The 17,336-nt window shown below is 41.6% G+C and overlaps 1 long non-coding RNA gene across 1 annotated transcript in view; it reads left to right on the plus strand.

Moving 5' to 3' along the window:
* The first annotated feature begins 5,952 nt into the window (after positions 1-5,952).
* LOC148150475 (uncharacterized) overlaps positions 5,953-17,336 on the plus strand; it is a 124,414-nt gene continuing 113,030 nt past the window's right edge. The window contains exons 1-2 of the long non-coding RNA XR_015756860.1: positions 5,953-5,979; positions 6,995-7,104. This is a non-coding gene — a long non-coding RNA (uncharacterized LOC148150475). The remainder of the gene's footprint in view (positions 5,980-6,994; positions 7,105-17,336) is intronic.

Consider the following 17,336-nt stretch of genomic DNA (forward strand, 5'->3'; position numbering starts at 1 on the left):
AATTCTAAAGCCATTGAATTACTCAATAAAAGCTTGAGCTAAAAGTGTGAAGTACGCAAGATTCAGTATTTTCTGATGAATGATTAAAAAGCCACATTGACGTGCAGTGGTGATTAATGTGTAGGGAACAGGAAACCAAGCATCAAAACAGCAGATGAGAAGGTCCCATTGAATCTATCAAGTTTTGTTTTGCCATCTATTTTGGAAACAGCCCAGTCTCACATGCAGATGCTCCCCAGAGTAATATATTTAAACATATAACTGTGCTGCAGATAAATTTCCTGTCATTGTAGAGAAGCTGCTTTAGAGAAGAATCCAAAGCCAAGAGGATAAATCTAAATATTAATAAAAAAAACAATGAGCAGAATTCCAATAAGAGATTCAGAGGAAAATAAGTCTCAATAAGTAGCAAGAATGTGGAATCTGCAAGTTGTGGAGTAATTGAGAAGTACAGCAAAACTGCATTTCAGAGGAAACTAGATAAGGATAAAAGGAATAAAACATTGTTGATTTGAAGACAGAGCAGTCACGATGGATCAAATAGTTTTCCTTCTGCATCACAATATTTGTGTGATTCTGGAGATGTTGAGATGAGATGTGTTGAGATTAAATAGGCTAGGTTGAGACTAAAATGGAACATTACAATCACTACAGAATTATCTACTAATATTCATTACAAACCCAATAACTCTTAGATCTACATCAACTCTACTTCCTCACTCTCTGCATCTTGTATAGACTGCTCTCCAGATTTCCAGTTTCTGGGCCTCTGATTTACCCATTCCAATGATACTACCTTCTGCAATGGTGCTTCCATTGTCCTCAACCAAGGCTTCCCTCCTATTGTGGTTCTGAGGGCCCTGAACCATTTCCAACAAATTTTCTGTACTGCCCTCACCCCTTCCCCTCCCATCCCCGAAACATTGTAACATTCCCCTTAGTCCTCTCTTCCACTCCATTAGCCTATGTATTCAAAGAATAGATTTGCACTATCTTCAGAGTAATGCCACCACCAAACATCCCTCTCGACCTCCTAACCTATCAGCACTTCAAAGAAACTGGTTGTCCCACAGTACCTTCCCTAACACTTCTCTAACACTTTCCCTATTACTGTCCTTGCTCTCCAAAGTCCCATTCTAAGTGAAATAGTAATTTATTTAACTTGTAATCTTGTGTTTGCTGCTTCCACTGCGAATTCCTATACATTACAGAGACCAAACACAGACTGAGTGACCACTTTGCAAAACACCCCTGCTCAGTCCATAACATGACCCCGAACTTCTGGTTAGTTTGGGAGAAAGTGAGGACTGCAGATCAGAGTCGAGAGTGTGTTGCTGGAAAAGCACAGCAGGTTAGGCAGCATCCAAGGAGTAGGAGAATCGACGTTTCGGGCATAAGCCATTCATCTGGTTAGTTTGCTGTTTCTAATCTCGCTCACTCCTTAACTTTGAGCATTCATTTTGTTCCACTTACTCCTCCCTCTTTCTCAGCAGCATAGAACCCATCACATTTCCATCTTGCTTCAGTTCTAAAGAGTCATTTCAGACTTTAAACTATAGTATTGTTTCTCTTTTCACACATGCTACTAACTTCTCCAGTAATTTTTTAAAATTATTTGCCTACTATTTTTATTTCCTATCTCTAGCATTAATCGTATTTTGTTTTTATATCAATGCCATACGCCAATTGGGCCAAATGGCTTGTGTCTGGGCTGTAAATTGTATGTAGTATCGTTCTGTGACAGGCTTATTCCTAAGAGGAACATTCCCTGGCAAGACGTTGGTTGGAACTATGACCCTTGGCAATAATTCAGCAAAGAATCATTGCTCACTCAAAGCATTTCCCTGCCAGTTCCTAACTTTGCAGAAGTCAAAACCTTAGCCAATAACTCTGTCAAGCTGACTTTGGAAACAATCAATAAAATACACAAACAGATGATGTTATAAGATAAAGGTCTTTTGGGGATCTACCTAGTATAATCCATTTGTGATCTAGTACCTATTACAATATTGTTTTTATAGTCACGATTGGAGGCTGAACCATATCATAAAACTAATTGCTGCCATCATAAAAAACTTGATTAGATGGTGAGATGAACAAACTGCACTTAAGAGATTAGTTTCTTTTATCAGTAATGTAATAGATAATGAATAAAGGTAGGCAGTGACGGCGATTCCAAGAATTTATGATGGTGAATGGTTATGGAAGCTGATCTCTTCACTCTTTGAAAAGAGATATTTTAAGATTATGAAACGAACTGAACAGGCAAGTTGTACCATACAGGAAAGGGTTAGAGGAGGGTGGACATGAATCTGAAAAAGAGGAAACTGGGGAAAGGAAATCCAGGCAAAAATATTTTACTCAAAAGTTAATGAAATGGTGTAATAAATTATCAGGAAAGATGTTGAAGTTGGAATAACTGGTTCACGAAACAATTCTCTGTATTTGTGAAAGGTCTTAAGGCAAATATTAAATTAAAGGGTTCAATTATGTTGTTTTTTTTTGTTGCCAGTGTCCCACATGGTTGTGAACTCTGCATGGGATTTGTACTGTATAGGACAGATCTTATTATGTTTTCACTAAATATGAAAATGAGACCAGCAAACAATAAGATATTAAAAACATTTGAAGTGTCTTCTAGATTTTGATAAGGTGCAACTGATGCTAGAGGTGAGTTTGCTCACTTTGTCAAAATTACTGGCAATCTCCTATACACCAGGCCGTGTCATCACATGGGCTCTCACCCAAACAACAGATTGTCAGCCACTAATCGTCCCAATTAAAAGCTAATCATTCTCCCAGGTAGACTTTTACCCATTTCTTTGTCTGCTGAACTATTTTTCTTCTGTCTGCTCTCCATCTCCACCTATCATTTACTCCTTGTCCCTCCTCCCACCCTTTCTCTAACATATACAGAGGAACCTCAATTATCCGAATATCAATTGCCCAAATATTGGATTATGTGAAGGAGATCAAAGACCTGTTTCCAACACTGATCGTGTCTTTTGTTTATATTGATTAAAAACGAACTCGGTTTACTGAAATGCTACCGAGAACAGTCCTCGGAATTGATGGGAGCCCAGGCACCATCTCCAAATGACTGACTGCTCACCCTCTCTCTCACTCTCTTTCTCACTCTCTCTCTCTCTCTCTCACTCTCTCTCTCTCTCTCTCTCTGTCTCTCTTCAAACTTGTTCTGGAGTTCTACACAGGGGTGTACCCTAAGCCCCCCCTTCCCCAGATAATCTCTCCAACATTGTCCTGTGCAGGGCAAAGGTGAAATCTGTCAAAAGGTTGCAGTAAAAGGTTGTGTGTGTGCGCGCGGAATATTTGGAGACTCACCCCCACCAAAGGCAGTAGCAGCAGCAATCTTGATGTTGGTGTCCAGTCTGGCTGCCCCGGAGAGACGGTAGGGGTGGACAGGGAGCAGGGGTGGAGGCAGGCTGAATTGGATGGGTTTAGGGGGCAGGCAGTGGGGTGTGGTGTTGGACAGGGCTGGGGGTGGGCCGGGGGCACGGGGGTGGCAGGTAGGGGACAATGTTGGATGGGGTTTGGGGCATGGTCGGGGGGCAGTGTTGGACAGGGTTAGGGGCACGGGCGGGGGGGCGGGGCTGAGGGCGGGTGGGGGCCAGTGTTGGACGGGGTTTGGGGCACGGTCGGGGGTGGGGGGGGGCAGTGCTGGATGGGGTTTGGAGGCCGGATGTACTGCTGCCCAGTCTCCTGAACAGGGAGCAGACTTATTAGAAAACTCCGAGCCCCAGAGGAAAGGCATTGAATCAATTAACCGAATAATCAATTATCTGAACGAAATAGTGCTCACCGATCTCATTTGGATAATCGAGGTTCCTCTGCATTCCAACCTTTTCCTAGCTGCAATTTGTTCTAAAGAAGGGTCACTGGACCCAAAGTGTTAACTCTGCTTTCTCTCCATGGAGGCTGCCAGATCTATTGAGTTTTTTTCAGCATTTTTCTCGTTTAGGTACTGGCAATCTCTCTGAATTTTCTTGTTGCTTCACTGTGTCAAGCCACCCTCTTAAAGCTGAAAGCTATATTTTTTTCTCAAAGGATTCCTTGTACTATGCTGTCTGTATAAGCACCATGAAATGGTGAATGAAGTTCAGAAAAAGATTGTTCAGATGGCTATACCTGCAACTGAGTGTTCAGTTCAACTGTTATGCAGCTATTTTCTGGACCCAGGCAATTACACATTAGATTCCCTACAATGTGGAAACAGGCCCTTTGGCCCAACAAGTCCACACCGACCCTCCGAAGAGTAACCCACCCAGACCCATTTCCCTCTGACTACTGCACCTAACACAATGGGCAATTTAGCATGGCCAATTCACCTGAGCTGCATATATTTGGACTGTGGGAGGAAACTCACAGAGATACAGGAAGAATGTGCAAATTCCACACAGACAGTTGGTCGAGTCTAGAATTGAACCCAGGTCCCTGGCGCTGTGAGGCAGCAGTGTTATCAACTGAGCCACCGTGTCGTCTATAAAGTCCTGATGGCTCCACTGGGGCTCAAATCCAGGATCTTCTGTGTGTGAGTCTAATATGATCACCATTACACTATGGAACCTACAGGTTCCTGTACATTTCTGAAGGCTCTTGCATATAAAAAAAGTATGAGGGTGAATTTGGATTTCAAAGATAATACAAAACCAACTAGTTTGTTTGTTGTCTGATTTTCTCCAGAAATTGGGTCATTGATTTTTTTTTGCTTTTAAGTTATTGCACAACAACAGAAAGCATTGCTGAGAAACATCAGTAGTATTACTGACTAATATGGTATCAGTTGTAAAATATCATCCAATGCAGCCATTGACTTGTTTTTAGCTAAAGGTTTTCCGGATGTGCTAATATAAAGTGAAAATGAGGTCATTTTAAAAAAAGAGCTTGTGCTACATGAGAGCCTTTCAAATGCTTAAGGTAAATCAAATTACTTTATCTCCCATGAAGCACTTTGAAGTCATGGCATTGTTCAAATGTGGAGAATTTTGTCATTCAGTCCATCAAGCCTATCACAGTATGAGTGTGTAATGTTCTGTAATCCTATTGTTGATTTCTTACTTTAAAGGAAAAAATATCATTGCTCAACTTTTAATCTTCTTGGAATTATTATCTTAGGAAGTCTGGGTTAAATAATTTTTTTCTAATGCATTCTTGGGCATTATTGGTAAGACAATAATTTATTCCTCATCCAATGAGTAAGTATTTGATAATTGCTCTTTTGGACTCCTCCTGCCCATATGTTTGGCATGGGGTTTGGGGATTTGGTCCAATGATAGTGAATTTCGACCTCCTTTTTTTGGAATGCAGGATTGTGGAATTAACCCTGAAGCTTACCTTCTATCTCTCCTGAGTCAAACTATATTTATATGAATCCTATGTATGGGCCTAACCAACAAAGCAAGCTCTATGGGTTGAAGAATGTTTCAGTAGTTACCATTTTTTTAAGATCCCTACATTTTTACATTGGAGCCCTTATGTTTGGAATGTGTTCTCATGGCAGTGTAAGGAAACTTTATGGGGCACTCAGTAGGATTCACATAAGAAATCTGACATCAACTTCGTGTCCTGGGAGATCATTCAGGATTGCTACTCCTGAGGAAATCAAATATAAAACAGGGTAGTCTCCTTTGAGAGTAAGCACATATCAGAGGCTGAGAGGAAACAAAACTGTGAGGAATTCCCAAGCCAGCAACTTATACAAAACACAATTGTTTCTTGTCTTATTTGTAATAGAACCTTTCCAGCACAGATATTTTGCAGTTGTCTATTTACCCACTGGATTCTATCAAACATATTTGAAAGGATGAACAAGTAGAGAGTCTTGCACAAACCGTAACCTAATTGTGACTCATGTCCTATCTGCTTAAAAAAACAGTATATACAGGCCATATCTTCCCAGGTTCTTGGTGGCTGCTGTACTCTGTGTACTGTTTCTTAAACCTAACGTCTATAGGTATTCTGGTAAGACATGATTTATTGCACAGACTTATTTTTAAAAAAAGATAAACAGATGATGTCAGATAGAAAATCCTGTGTCCTTGATAATGAAATATGAGCAGAACGTTTTGTTTTGCAGAATAAATCTCTTTGTTACCAATTATCTGGGACCTTGAGCTCCATTATGAAAACTGGGTCAGAATAAAAATACATAGCAAGTAGACATTGTAGTTGTGATGAATTGGTTTTTCCCTAATCTGTTCCAGTTATTGCCATTGTAAACATGCATGTCATCATATATGGCTCTCATAGATAACTTTAAATTAAAAGAAAAGCTGCATTTTGGTCCATGAGAATTTTGGATCATTATTTATTTGGAGGGAGATAGTGTTCTCTGCATTACCACTGCCTACTGAAGAAAGGGAATCTTTACACTGATTCACCAAAGTGCGCATCTTGCATTCTAACTCATAACCCAACGACTTGACAAATCATTTTTGAAAAGTATGTTGTTGTGTTTCTCAACCAAAGCATTTAAGGTCATCATAGGAAGAATCTTTAGGACTTACAGGTGCTCCTTTATTTGCTCTTTGTCTTGCAAACCAGGAAGTCCCAGATTAGGAGAAATTAAGAGATCTCTGTACGGGTAGCATCAGTATCATTGACCTAATTTCCCCATACTAAGGTGAGGAAAATCAGTCAGAGCCCCGCTCCTGATTATTTGAAAGCATCTCCCCTTTGTTTCAACATATATATTCCTTTGGGTGAATATATGTTTGAGTTCATCTACATTGTCTCAGTTGTTGATGAATCTATTGATATTCAGGCAAGGATTTTCACTGAGCATTCAAAGTGGTAGACAGACCTTGGACCTGGAGGTCCCACCCTGATATCAGCAGAAGCCACTTTCACCAAGGATGGGGCAATGGGGTTGAGGAATGACTCATACTCATGGGAAACCTGGGTGCAAAAACACCATTTCAACTCAATGCTAGGTTCAAAGTGTTCACTGAAGTAAGGACATTTCCTCTTTCTACAGATGATGTACGTGGTTTTGAAGAGTGGATCAGCTCTGTGGAACAGTCAGAATGTCAAGTTTTTCAAATAGCCAGATTCTCAAAAATTGAAAAAAACTGCTTGTCTGCCTTTGTAAGTTGAAAGAAAATCTGTTCTAATAGTTTCAGTTGCTGTTGTTGAGATAGCCTGAAGTGCTGACATTATAACATTAATAATGCTTGACTGCTTTCCACAGCCTTTCATTATCACAGTGGGGTTAACAGTTTGACAGCTCATAGAGATTAACTATAATCAATGTGGTGTTATGAACACAAATGTTTAGATTTAGTTCTGGAGGAGATATAAATCTATTCAATGGAATTTCATGAATGAGAGATCCTTATATATAATAAAATCTATGATACATATTTAGAACTTTATTTAGTCTCAGCATGGTTTCTGAAGTCTGCCCACGGTCTTTATTTGGTGAGTTAATGCAGAAACTCCATCTGCCACTTCTCAGCTCATTGGCCCATCTGGTCCAGATCCTGTTGTAATCTGATGTAACCCTCTTCGCTGTCCATTACACCTCCAATTTTGGTATCATCTGCAAACTTACTAACTGTACCTCTTATGCTCGCATCCAAATCATTTATGTAAATGACAAAAAGTAGAGGGCCCAGCACCGATCCTTGTGGCACTCCACTGGTCACAGGCCTCCAGTCTGAAAAGTAACCCTCTGCCACCACCCTCTGTCTTCTAACTTTGGACCAGTTCTGTATCCAAATGGCGAGTTCTCGCTGTATTCCATGAGATCTAATCTTGCTAATCAGTCTGCCATGGGGAACCTTGTCAAGTGTCTTGGACCCTTCTCTGTTTCCATGCTGTACATCTCTGTGACTTTATGACAGTGGCTTCAATCTGAATGCATGAGCTGGCATGTGTTGAAATTAAGTTTACATTAGGTGTATAAGGGGTCATGATGGATGGGAGCACAAGTTGACATGATTGGCATGCGTGGGGATGGAGATTGAGAGGGGTGAGGAGGTGTAAAGAAGAGGGCCCAATGTTTAAGAAAACAAATGAGTCATGCTTTTAAACAGTCTACCTTAACAATCAGAAATCGCTGTGACTTTGCCCAATATGTATTGCGAGTGACAGATCCCTGACTCAATGCTATTGCCTGAATTGAAGATCATGTGACTCCAGATACATTTACCATGGTGGATATGGCAAACCAGGACATTTCCTCCTATTGATATTCAGGCAAGGATTTTCACTGAGCATTCCAAGTGGTAGACAGACCTTGGACCTGGAGGTCCCACCCTGATATCAGCAGAAGCCACTTTCACCATTGGGAGCAAAACTCTAGCTCTACTGCTCAGTCCTGAAGAATGATCATTCCACAATATACTGAAGATGACCAGCGACTGCTGAACTGATCACAACATATTGTACAATGCTGTAGCATCAAGTGTAAAAGAGTGAAATGACAAATGTTTAACCAAACAAAAGCCTTAAGGTTATAGAGTCATAGAGATGTACAGCACGGAAACAGACCTTGCGGTCCAACTTATCCATCCTGACCAGATATCTCAACCCAATCTAGTCACACCTGCCTGCACCCTGCCCATATGCCTCCAAACCCTTCCTATTCATATATCCATTCAGATGCCTTTTAAATGTTGCAATTGTACCAGTCTCCACCACTTCCTCAGGCAGCTCATTCCATACATGTACTACCCTCTGTGTGAAAAAGTTGCCCATTAGATCTCTATTGTAGCTTTCTCCTCTCACCTTAAACCTATGCCCTCTAGTTCTGGACTCCCCCAAACTCAGGGAAGAGACTTTGTCTATTTACCTTATCCATTTTCTCTGCATGTTGCCTTGCTCTGGGAGCTACTTATCTATTTGAGGAGAACAAAGGAAAAAGAATTGGCTTATTTAAGCTGTTATCTCATCAGCATAAATCCAAAAGCACAGTTATTCTGACAACACTTCATTTTGCTTTTCCTACCAGAGAAAAAATCAGGACTAAAAGGCAATGTACAGCTGTCTCTCCTTCTCTCCATGAGATCTCTTTCAAACAAACTCCCTGCCCAGTGCTCTTCTTACCATTCCCACCTGCTGTTGGAGGCCATGTTATTTACACACCTGTTTGAGATTTGCCTTTCAAATAAGTACATGTTGTATGTTGTGACACTTTAGTAAGCAATTATGTGATCAGCAGGTTTGATTGCACTGCAATAGCTCGAATGTTTGTGCTCACATTAGTGGTAACATTCTCTGCTTGCCAATCTGAGAATGGTAAAGCTTGGCCTGGTAGCTGGCACTTGCCCAAGAGGACAATAACTGCTTCCTATCTTTACTGGAACTTTTCATGGAATCATGGAATTGTTACTCCACAGAGTACTCAAGCAGTGGATTCACCCTGTATAGGCCAATACACTGTTAGTGTGTGGATCAAGTTGGTTTTGCTGTCTTCTCCTGAATATGCCCAACTTACTATTCATTGACAAGTAGTAACGCACTTTCCTTTGTAGCATCAAGGGAACGTAGATGGGGAATCTTGGCCTGGATTTGGCCTAAAGGTCTGATTTCCTCCACTAGTCTCTGAGCTATGTGTACTGCAATGATAGTGTAACGGCTACAGCCTCCCTCAGACATTAGTGGTTTCAATGACTCCAGCAAGCAATCCATATCAGCCAGGCATCTTCCCATCTCATCCTCCATGCATGTGCTGTGGAGTTATGCCCAAAATACCAGAAATGTAATGCAAGGTTTAAGCACATTGTTGAACTGAAGATCATGAAGCAGGCATTCTCTATTCCACTGGAACCACAAACTTGAAAGGAAATTAAGGTTAAACTCAAAAATACAGAGTATTTACATGAATTTAAGCCTGTAGTTTCTAGTTGGTTAAAAAAATCCTTTGTGTGTTTCTCCCTTCCTCCACAAGTCCTCATTCCACCAAATAAACCCTTTCCCCCAGAGAGTGTCTACTCAAGTGCTTGAAGTTTCCTGTTCAGTGCTCATCCTCACTATCACCACCTGCTGTTAAAAACCTGTTATGCAAGTTTTCAAATGTGTGAGAAGGAAGGGAGGTCATGGCTTCAGGTCATGTGCTTCACACATATCCAAGAGGATAGCATCTCATCTTTCTTTGCTGCAAGGACTTTAATACCCACACCTCCACCATTCTCACTCATCTCCCTAAGTTGGAGATACTGGTGTTGGACTGGGGTGGAAGAAGTCAGAAGTCACACAACTCCAGGTTATATTCCGACAGGTTTATTTGAAATCACAAGCTTTTGGAGCACTGCTCCTTCATCAGGTGAAGTGGAGGGAAACTCATGTTATTCCAGCCATTTGGTTTGTCTCTAGCACAATCTTATTTTTGATTATTTATTATTATCTCTCTACCGTAATTAATCAGTTCAAAGGTCATCTCTTCACTTACTATTCAACTATTTACACTTTACACACAGTTTGACACTTTTTATCAACTGCAAAGACTTGTTATTCAGCCTGTCGATGCTCGACTCACACTATTTGTGGTTATCTGTTAGCTGGGATTATCTTGCCCTTATCTTTCTGCCTATAAACTCTGCGTCCATGTGCTTCCCTCCACTTCACCCGATAAAGGAGCAGCACTATGAAGGCTTGTGATTTCAAACAAACCTGTTGGATTTTAGCCTGGTGTCATATGACTTCTGAATTTCTCCTCCTTAAAGTAGAAAACGCTCTCCACTCAATGTCCCATCCTGTCCAGGAATTCATAGGGCTTTCTTCTTGGGACTGGTCACTGTTCCACAGTGGCCACTATTGCATTCTGGTGCTACCAAGACTGCTGAAGTTATGGTCAATCAGACCTTCTCTCACTGAGGGAACAGAATTCCAACTCGGAATAATTTTTGCCTGCCCACAGTATGTTATGACAGTTTGAGTATATTCTTTCTAGGCCAGCTTGCCTGTCAGGCGAATGGGGAGCTATCCACTACTTCCATAAAATGCTGCCTAATGGTGCAGGACAATATTTATAGGTACTAGAGTGGAAGAAGTTGAAAACCAGAATGGATTTGTGTCTGCTAATTGTGTACAACTAAATGGGTTGAACTTTTTACTGAGGCAACAGAAAAAGTTGATGAGATGCATTTGGACTTCCCAAAAGACATTGGGTAAAGCACCACAAAACAGATTTTTCAGCAGTGCTATACTTCATGGAATAAAAGGGCAGTAGAAATATAGATATTGGGTGTATCACACCAAACAGTGAGCATCGGTTATTGGATATTTTCCAGATTGAAGGAAAATTGATTCTTGAGTTCCCCAGGTGTAGATGCTCAGATTGCTGTTCTTTATATATAATATGATCTAGAATTTGATGTACAGAATGAGATTTCAATATTTGTAGATAATACACAACTTGGAAGTATTGTGAACTGTGAAGATGATAGAATCTAAATTTTTGGTTATTTGTGTAAAGGATGTGACCATTTCTGGGAGGGGCAGCACTCATGGGTCTGATTGCCTTGGAGAAGGTAGTGGTGAATTGTCCTCTTGAACCACTGCAGTTCTTGGTCATAAATACATACATAGTGCTGTTAGGGAGTGAGTTCTCTGATTTTATCCCAGTGGCAATGAAGGAATGGCGATATAGTTCCAAGTCAGGGTGGTGCATGGTTTTGCAGGAAAATTGCCAGTGTCCTTGTCCATTCAGGCAATACAAAATTGCAACTAGAAATATGCCTTTGGTGAATTACTATCACATTCATAAATGCTGCTGCCGCTGTGCATTGGGATCACAGGGAGTGAATGTTGAAGGTGGTGAATGGGGTGCCATTCAAGCGGGATACTTTGTCCTAGATAGTATTAAGCTCTTTGATTTGTTGTTGGAGTTGCACCCACACAGGCAAGTGGAGAATATTTCGTCACGCTCCTGAATTATGCTGTGGAGATGGTGGGCAGGTGTTAGGTTGACAGGAGATCTTGGAATCATGTAGTTTGGGAGCACAGAAGGATGCCTTTTGGCCCATCATGTCCAATGGCTTCAAGTGAATATTTAAACAATTATTTAATATTGTGATGGTTCACACATCTAACGTGCTTTCAGGCAGTAAGCTCCAGATATAACCAGGTCTGGGTGAAAACAAAATCTTCTTTGCAGTTTTCTCTAACTCTTCTGCCCTTTACCTTAAATCTTATCTTGAGAGTTTTTTATAGACCCCCCAATAGCAACAGAGACACAGAGGAGCAGACTGGGAGGCAGATTTTGGGAAGGTGCAGAAGGAACAGGGTTGTTGTCATGAGTGACTTAAACTTTCCTAATATTGATTGGAACCTCATTTGTGCAAATAGTTTGGATGGAGCAGTTTATGTCAGGTGTGTCCAAGAAGGGTTCCTGACTCAATATGTAGACAGGCCAACTAGAGGGGAGGCCATATTGGCTACGAACCAGGTCAGGTGTCAGATCTCTCGGTAGGAAAGCATTTCAGTGATGGTGATCACAACTCCCTGACCTTCACTGTGGTCATGGAGAGGGGTAGGAGCAGACACTACAGGAAAGTATTTAATTGGGGGAGGGGAAATTACAATGTTATTAGGCAGGAACTGTGGAGCATAAATTGGGAATAGATATTCTCAGGGAAATGCACGACAGAAATATGGAGGTTGTTTAGGGAGCACCTGCTGCAGTGCTGGATAGGTTTGTCCCACTGAGGCAAGGAAGGGATGGTAGGGTGAAGGAACCTTGGATAACAAGAGATGTGGAACATCTAGTCAAGAGGAAGAAGGAAGCTTACTTAACTTGAGGAGGCAAGGATCAGACAAGGCTCTAGAGTAGCCAGGAAGGAACTGAAGAATAGACTTAGGAGCGCTAGAAGGATGCATGAAAAAGCTTTGGTGGGTAGGATTAAGGAAAACCCCAAGGCATTCTACACATATGTGAGGATCAAGTGGATAGCCAGAGTGAGGGTAGGGCTGATCAGGGATAATGAATGGAAGTTGTGCCTGGAATAGGAGGAAATAGGGGAGGTTCTTAATGAACACTTTGCTTCAGTATTCACTACTGAGAGGGACTTTGTTGTTTGTGAGGACAGCGTGAAACAGGCTGATAAGTTCAACTAGATTGATGTTAAGAAGTATGGTGTGCTGGAAATTTTGAAAAACATGAAGATAGATAAGTGCCCTGGGCCAGACTGGATATACCCAAGGTTAGAATGGGAAGCGAGGGAAGAGATTGTTGCATCTTTGGTGATGATCTTTGCATCCTCATTGTCCACTGGTACCAGACGATTGGAGAGTGGCAAATGTTATTCCCTTGTTCAAGAAAGGGAATTGGGAAAACACTGGGAATTACAGACCAGTCAGTCTTACGTTGGTAGGCAAGTTATTGAAGAGGATTATGAGAGACAGGATTTATGATTACTTAGAAAAGCAAAGCTTGATTATGGATAGTCAGCATGGCTTTGTGAGAGGCAGGTCATGCCTCACAAACTTTCTTGAATTCTTTGAGAATGTGGCAAAACACAGAGATGAAGGTAGAGCAGTAAATGTGGACTGCATGGATTTCAGCAAGGTGTTTGATAAGGTTCCTCATGGTAGGCTCATTCAGAAAGTAAGGAAACATGGGATACAGGGAAATGTGGCTGTCCCATAGAACTGGCTGGCCCATAGATGACAGAGGGTGGTAGTAGATGGAAAGTATTCAGCCTGGAGCTCACCGACCAGTGATGTTCAGCAAGGATCTGTTCTGGGACCTCTATGCTTTGTGATTTCTATCAATGACTTAAATGAGGAATTGGAAGGGTGGGTTAGTAAGTTTGCTCATGATACGAAGATTGGTGGAGTTGTGGATAGTGTGGAGGATTGTTGTAGGTTGCAGGGGGACATTGACAGGATGCAGAACTGAGCTGATAAGTGGCAGATGGGGTCCAACCTGGAAAAGTTTGCAGTGATTCATTTTGGAAGGTCAAATTTAAATACAGAGTACAGGATTAAAGGCAGGATTCTTCGCAGTGTGGAGGAACAGAGGGATCTTGGTGTCCATGTCCATGGATCCCTCAAAGTTGCCACCCAAGTGGATAGAGTTGTTAAGAAGGCATATGGTGTGTTGGCTCTTATTAGCAGGGGGATTGAGTTTAAGAGCCACAAGGTTATGCTACAATTCTATAAAGCCCTGATTAGACCAAACTTGGAATATTGTGCTCAGTTCAGGTCACCTCATTATAGGAAGAATGTAGAAGCATTAGAGAGAGTACAGAGGAGATTTACCAGGATGCTGCCTGGACGAGAGGGCATGTCTTATTAAGAAAGGTTGAGGGAGCTAGGGCTTTTCTCATTGGAGAGAAGAAGGATGAGAGGTGACTTGATAGAGGTGGAAAAGATGATGAAAGGCATAGATAGAGTGGATAAGCCAGAGACCTTTTTCCAGGGTGGAAATGGCTATCACAAGGAGGTGTAACTTTAAGGTGATTGGAGGAAGGTTGAGGGGAGATGTCAGAAGTAGGTACATGGAATGGACTGCCAGCAGTGGTAATACAGTCAGATACATTAGAGACATTTAAATTACGCTTGGATAGGCACATGGATGATAGCAAAATGTAGGATATATAGATTAGATTGACCTTAGAGTAGGATAAAAAGTCGATACAATATCAAGGGTGGAAGGGCCTATACCGTACTGTTCTATGGTTCTATGTTTTATGCCCCTAGTCATTGATCTTTCTACAAAGGGAAAAGGTTTCTTCCTATTTATTTTATCTATGCCCCTGAGAACATTGTACACTCAGTAACACCCCACCCCACAAATCTTCCCTGCTGTAAGGAAACCAAGTCGAATCTATCGTGTGCCCCTTTAAAGCTGAATTGCTCCAGTTCAGGCAACAGCCTGGGGAATGACCATTCTATTGCAATTAAATCCTTCCTATGCTCTGGCAACCCGACCAGCTGTGGCCTAACTCCCATCCTATATAGATCCATCCTATGCATTCCTGGTCTTGTATGCAATGACTTGACTCATAAAAGCAAGTATTGTACACGACGGCTTAAACACCTTGTCCATCTGACCTGCTCCTTCAAGGATCTGTGGACATCCACATGAAGTAAGTTATTTGAGGCAGAAGTCATAGCCTCTGATATGCTCTTGTAGCCATAGTCAGTATTTGACAGGTCTAGTTTGGTTTCTAGTTAATGGTATGTTGATGGAGGTTTGCTCCTGAACATCAAGGGCTTGAGTTGGATTCTCACTTGTTGGAGATGGTAACTTTTTAGTCCAAGTCTGGATATTCTCTTGAAGACGTAATCTGGAGCTGAAATAATGGTCCCCCAACAACCCCAACCATACTAGGTTTGACTCCAGCAGAGATCTTTCCATGATGCGGTGAAGAAGGCATATGGTGTACTGGCTTTTATTGGTAGAGGAATTGAGTTCCGGAGCCCTGAGGTCATGTTGCAGTTGTATAAGACTCTGGTGCGGCCGCATCTGGAGTATTGTGTGCTGTTTTGGTCGCCATACTATAGGAAGGATGTGGAGGCACTGGAACGGGTGCAGAGGAGGTTTACCAGGATGTTGCCTGGTATGGTAGGAAGATCATATGAGGAAAGGCTGAGGCACTTGGGGCTGTTTTCATTGGAGAAAAGAAGGTTTAGGGGTGACTTGATAGAGGTGTACGAGATGATTAGGGGTTTAGATAGGGTTGACCATGAGAACCTTTTTCCACGTATGGAGTCAGCTATTACGAAGGGGCATAGCTTTAAATTAAGGGGGGGTAGGTATAGGACAGATGTTAGGGGTAGATTCTTTACTCAGCGAGTCGTGAGTTCATGGAATGCCCTGCCAGTAGCAGTGGTGGACTCTCCCTCTTTATGGGCATTTAAACGGGCATTGGATAGGCATATGGAGGATAGTGGGCTGGTGTAGGTTAGGTGGGCTTGGATCGGCGCAACATCGAGGGCCAAAGGGCCTGTACTGCACTGTATCTTTCTATGTTTCTATGTTCTATGATGCGCACTACCTCCAGTTTTCCCAGAACTTCCAAAGGACATAACCAGGTTGGGAAAATGGTTAGACAAGTGGTATATGAAATATAATACAGAGAAATTTGAAGAGGTTCATTTGGTGCAGTAACTTGGAAAGGCAACATATAAATAGATATGATTTTAAAGTGGCACAGAACAGGGTGAATGGATAATAAAACTTCCCAGGTTTTTTTTTAATGAAGTCACTGAATACAAATGTGAAGATTTGTTAAACTTGCACAAAGTACTTATTCAGCACAAACTGAGTATTATATTCAGTTCTGAGTACCATACCTGAGGGAAGATGTTCAAGGCATCAGGTAGAGTACAGAAAGATACATGAGATATGTTCCAAGAATGAGAATCTTCATTTGCTGAATGGACTGGAGAAGTCGGGATTGTTTTCTTTGGAAAAGAGAAGCATTAAGGAGACTTAATTCAAGATCATGAGGGGACTGGACAGAGTAGATTAGCAGAAAGTGTTCCCAGTGTTTGAAGCAATGAAAGCCAGAGGAATAGATTAAAGGTAATTGATAAAAGAAAGAATGATAGCATGAGGAAGAACATTTCCATGCAGTAAGTAGTTAGAGATCTGGAGAGTGAGGAGGAGGCAGGATCAATTAGATGAGATTCCCTACAGTGTGGAAACAGGCCCTTCTGCCCAACAAGTCCACACCACCCTCCGAAGTGTAACCCACCCAGACCCATTTCCCTCTGACTAATGCACCTAACACTATGGGCAACTTAGCATGGCCAATTCACCCTAACCTGCACATCTTTGGACTGTGGGAGGAAACCGGAGCACCAAGAGGAAACCCAGGAAGACACATGGAAATGTGCAAACTCCACACAGACAGTCACCTGAGGCTCAAATCGAACCTGGGACCCTGGCACTGTGAAGCAGCAGTGCTAATCACTGCTTTCAAGTGGGAGTTGGATTATTATCTGAAAAGGAAGAATGCACAAGAATACAGGGAGAAGGCAGGTGAATGTTACTCAGTAAAATACTCCTTCAGGAAGCAAGCAGAGTCATGTTGGACTGAATCACCTCCTTCAGTACTGCAACCAGTCTATGACTTCACATTTCCCAAGATGGATACCACAAGAAAGATGACTGAGAAACTGAATCACAGCAAACATGGCATAACACAATTATTTTGTTATAAATTATATGTTTCACAGTTTTACCAAAGCAAAGAAAACAAATAATGTTCAAGCTTTTGTATGGAAAAGTTTGGTCACATTTTCACTTTGTGTACTACCTAACAAAAGAAAATGGTCAACCTAAGTTTTTATCTTATTTGTGAATTCTAGATGTGATTTTAGTGCTTTGAAAAAATGCAGCTCAAAATCTTGTGAAACATCTA

Source organism: Chiloscyllium plagiosum, unplaced genomic scaffold (genome assembly GCF_037043375.1).
Source record: "Chiloscyllium plagiosum isolate Xiang-an unplaced genomic scaffold, Cpla_swu_hap1 HiC_scaffold_4, whole genome shotgun sequence".
In the NCBI taxonomy this organism is placed as follows: Eukaryota; Metazoa; Chordata; class Chondrichthyes; order Orectolobiformes; family Hemiscylliidae; genus Chiloscyllium; species Chiloscyllium plagiosum.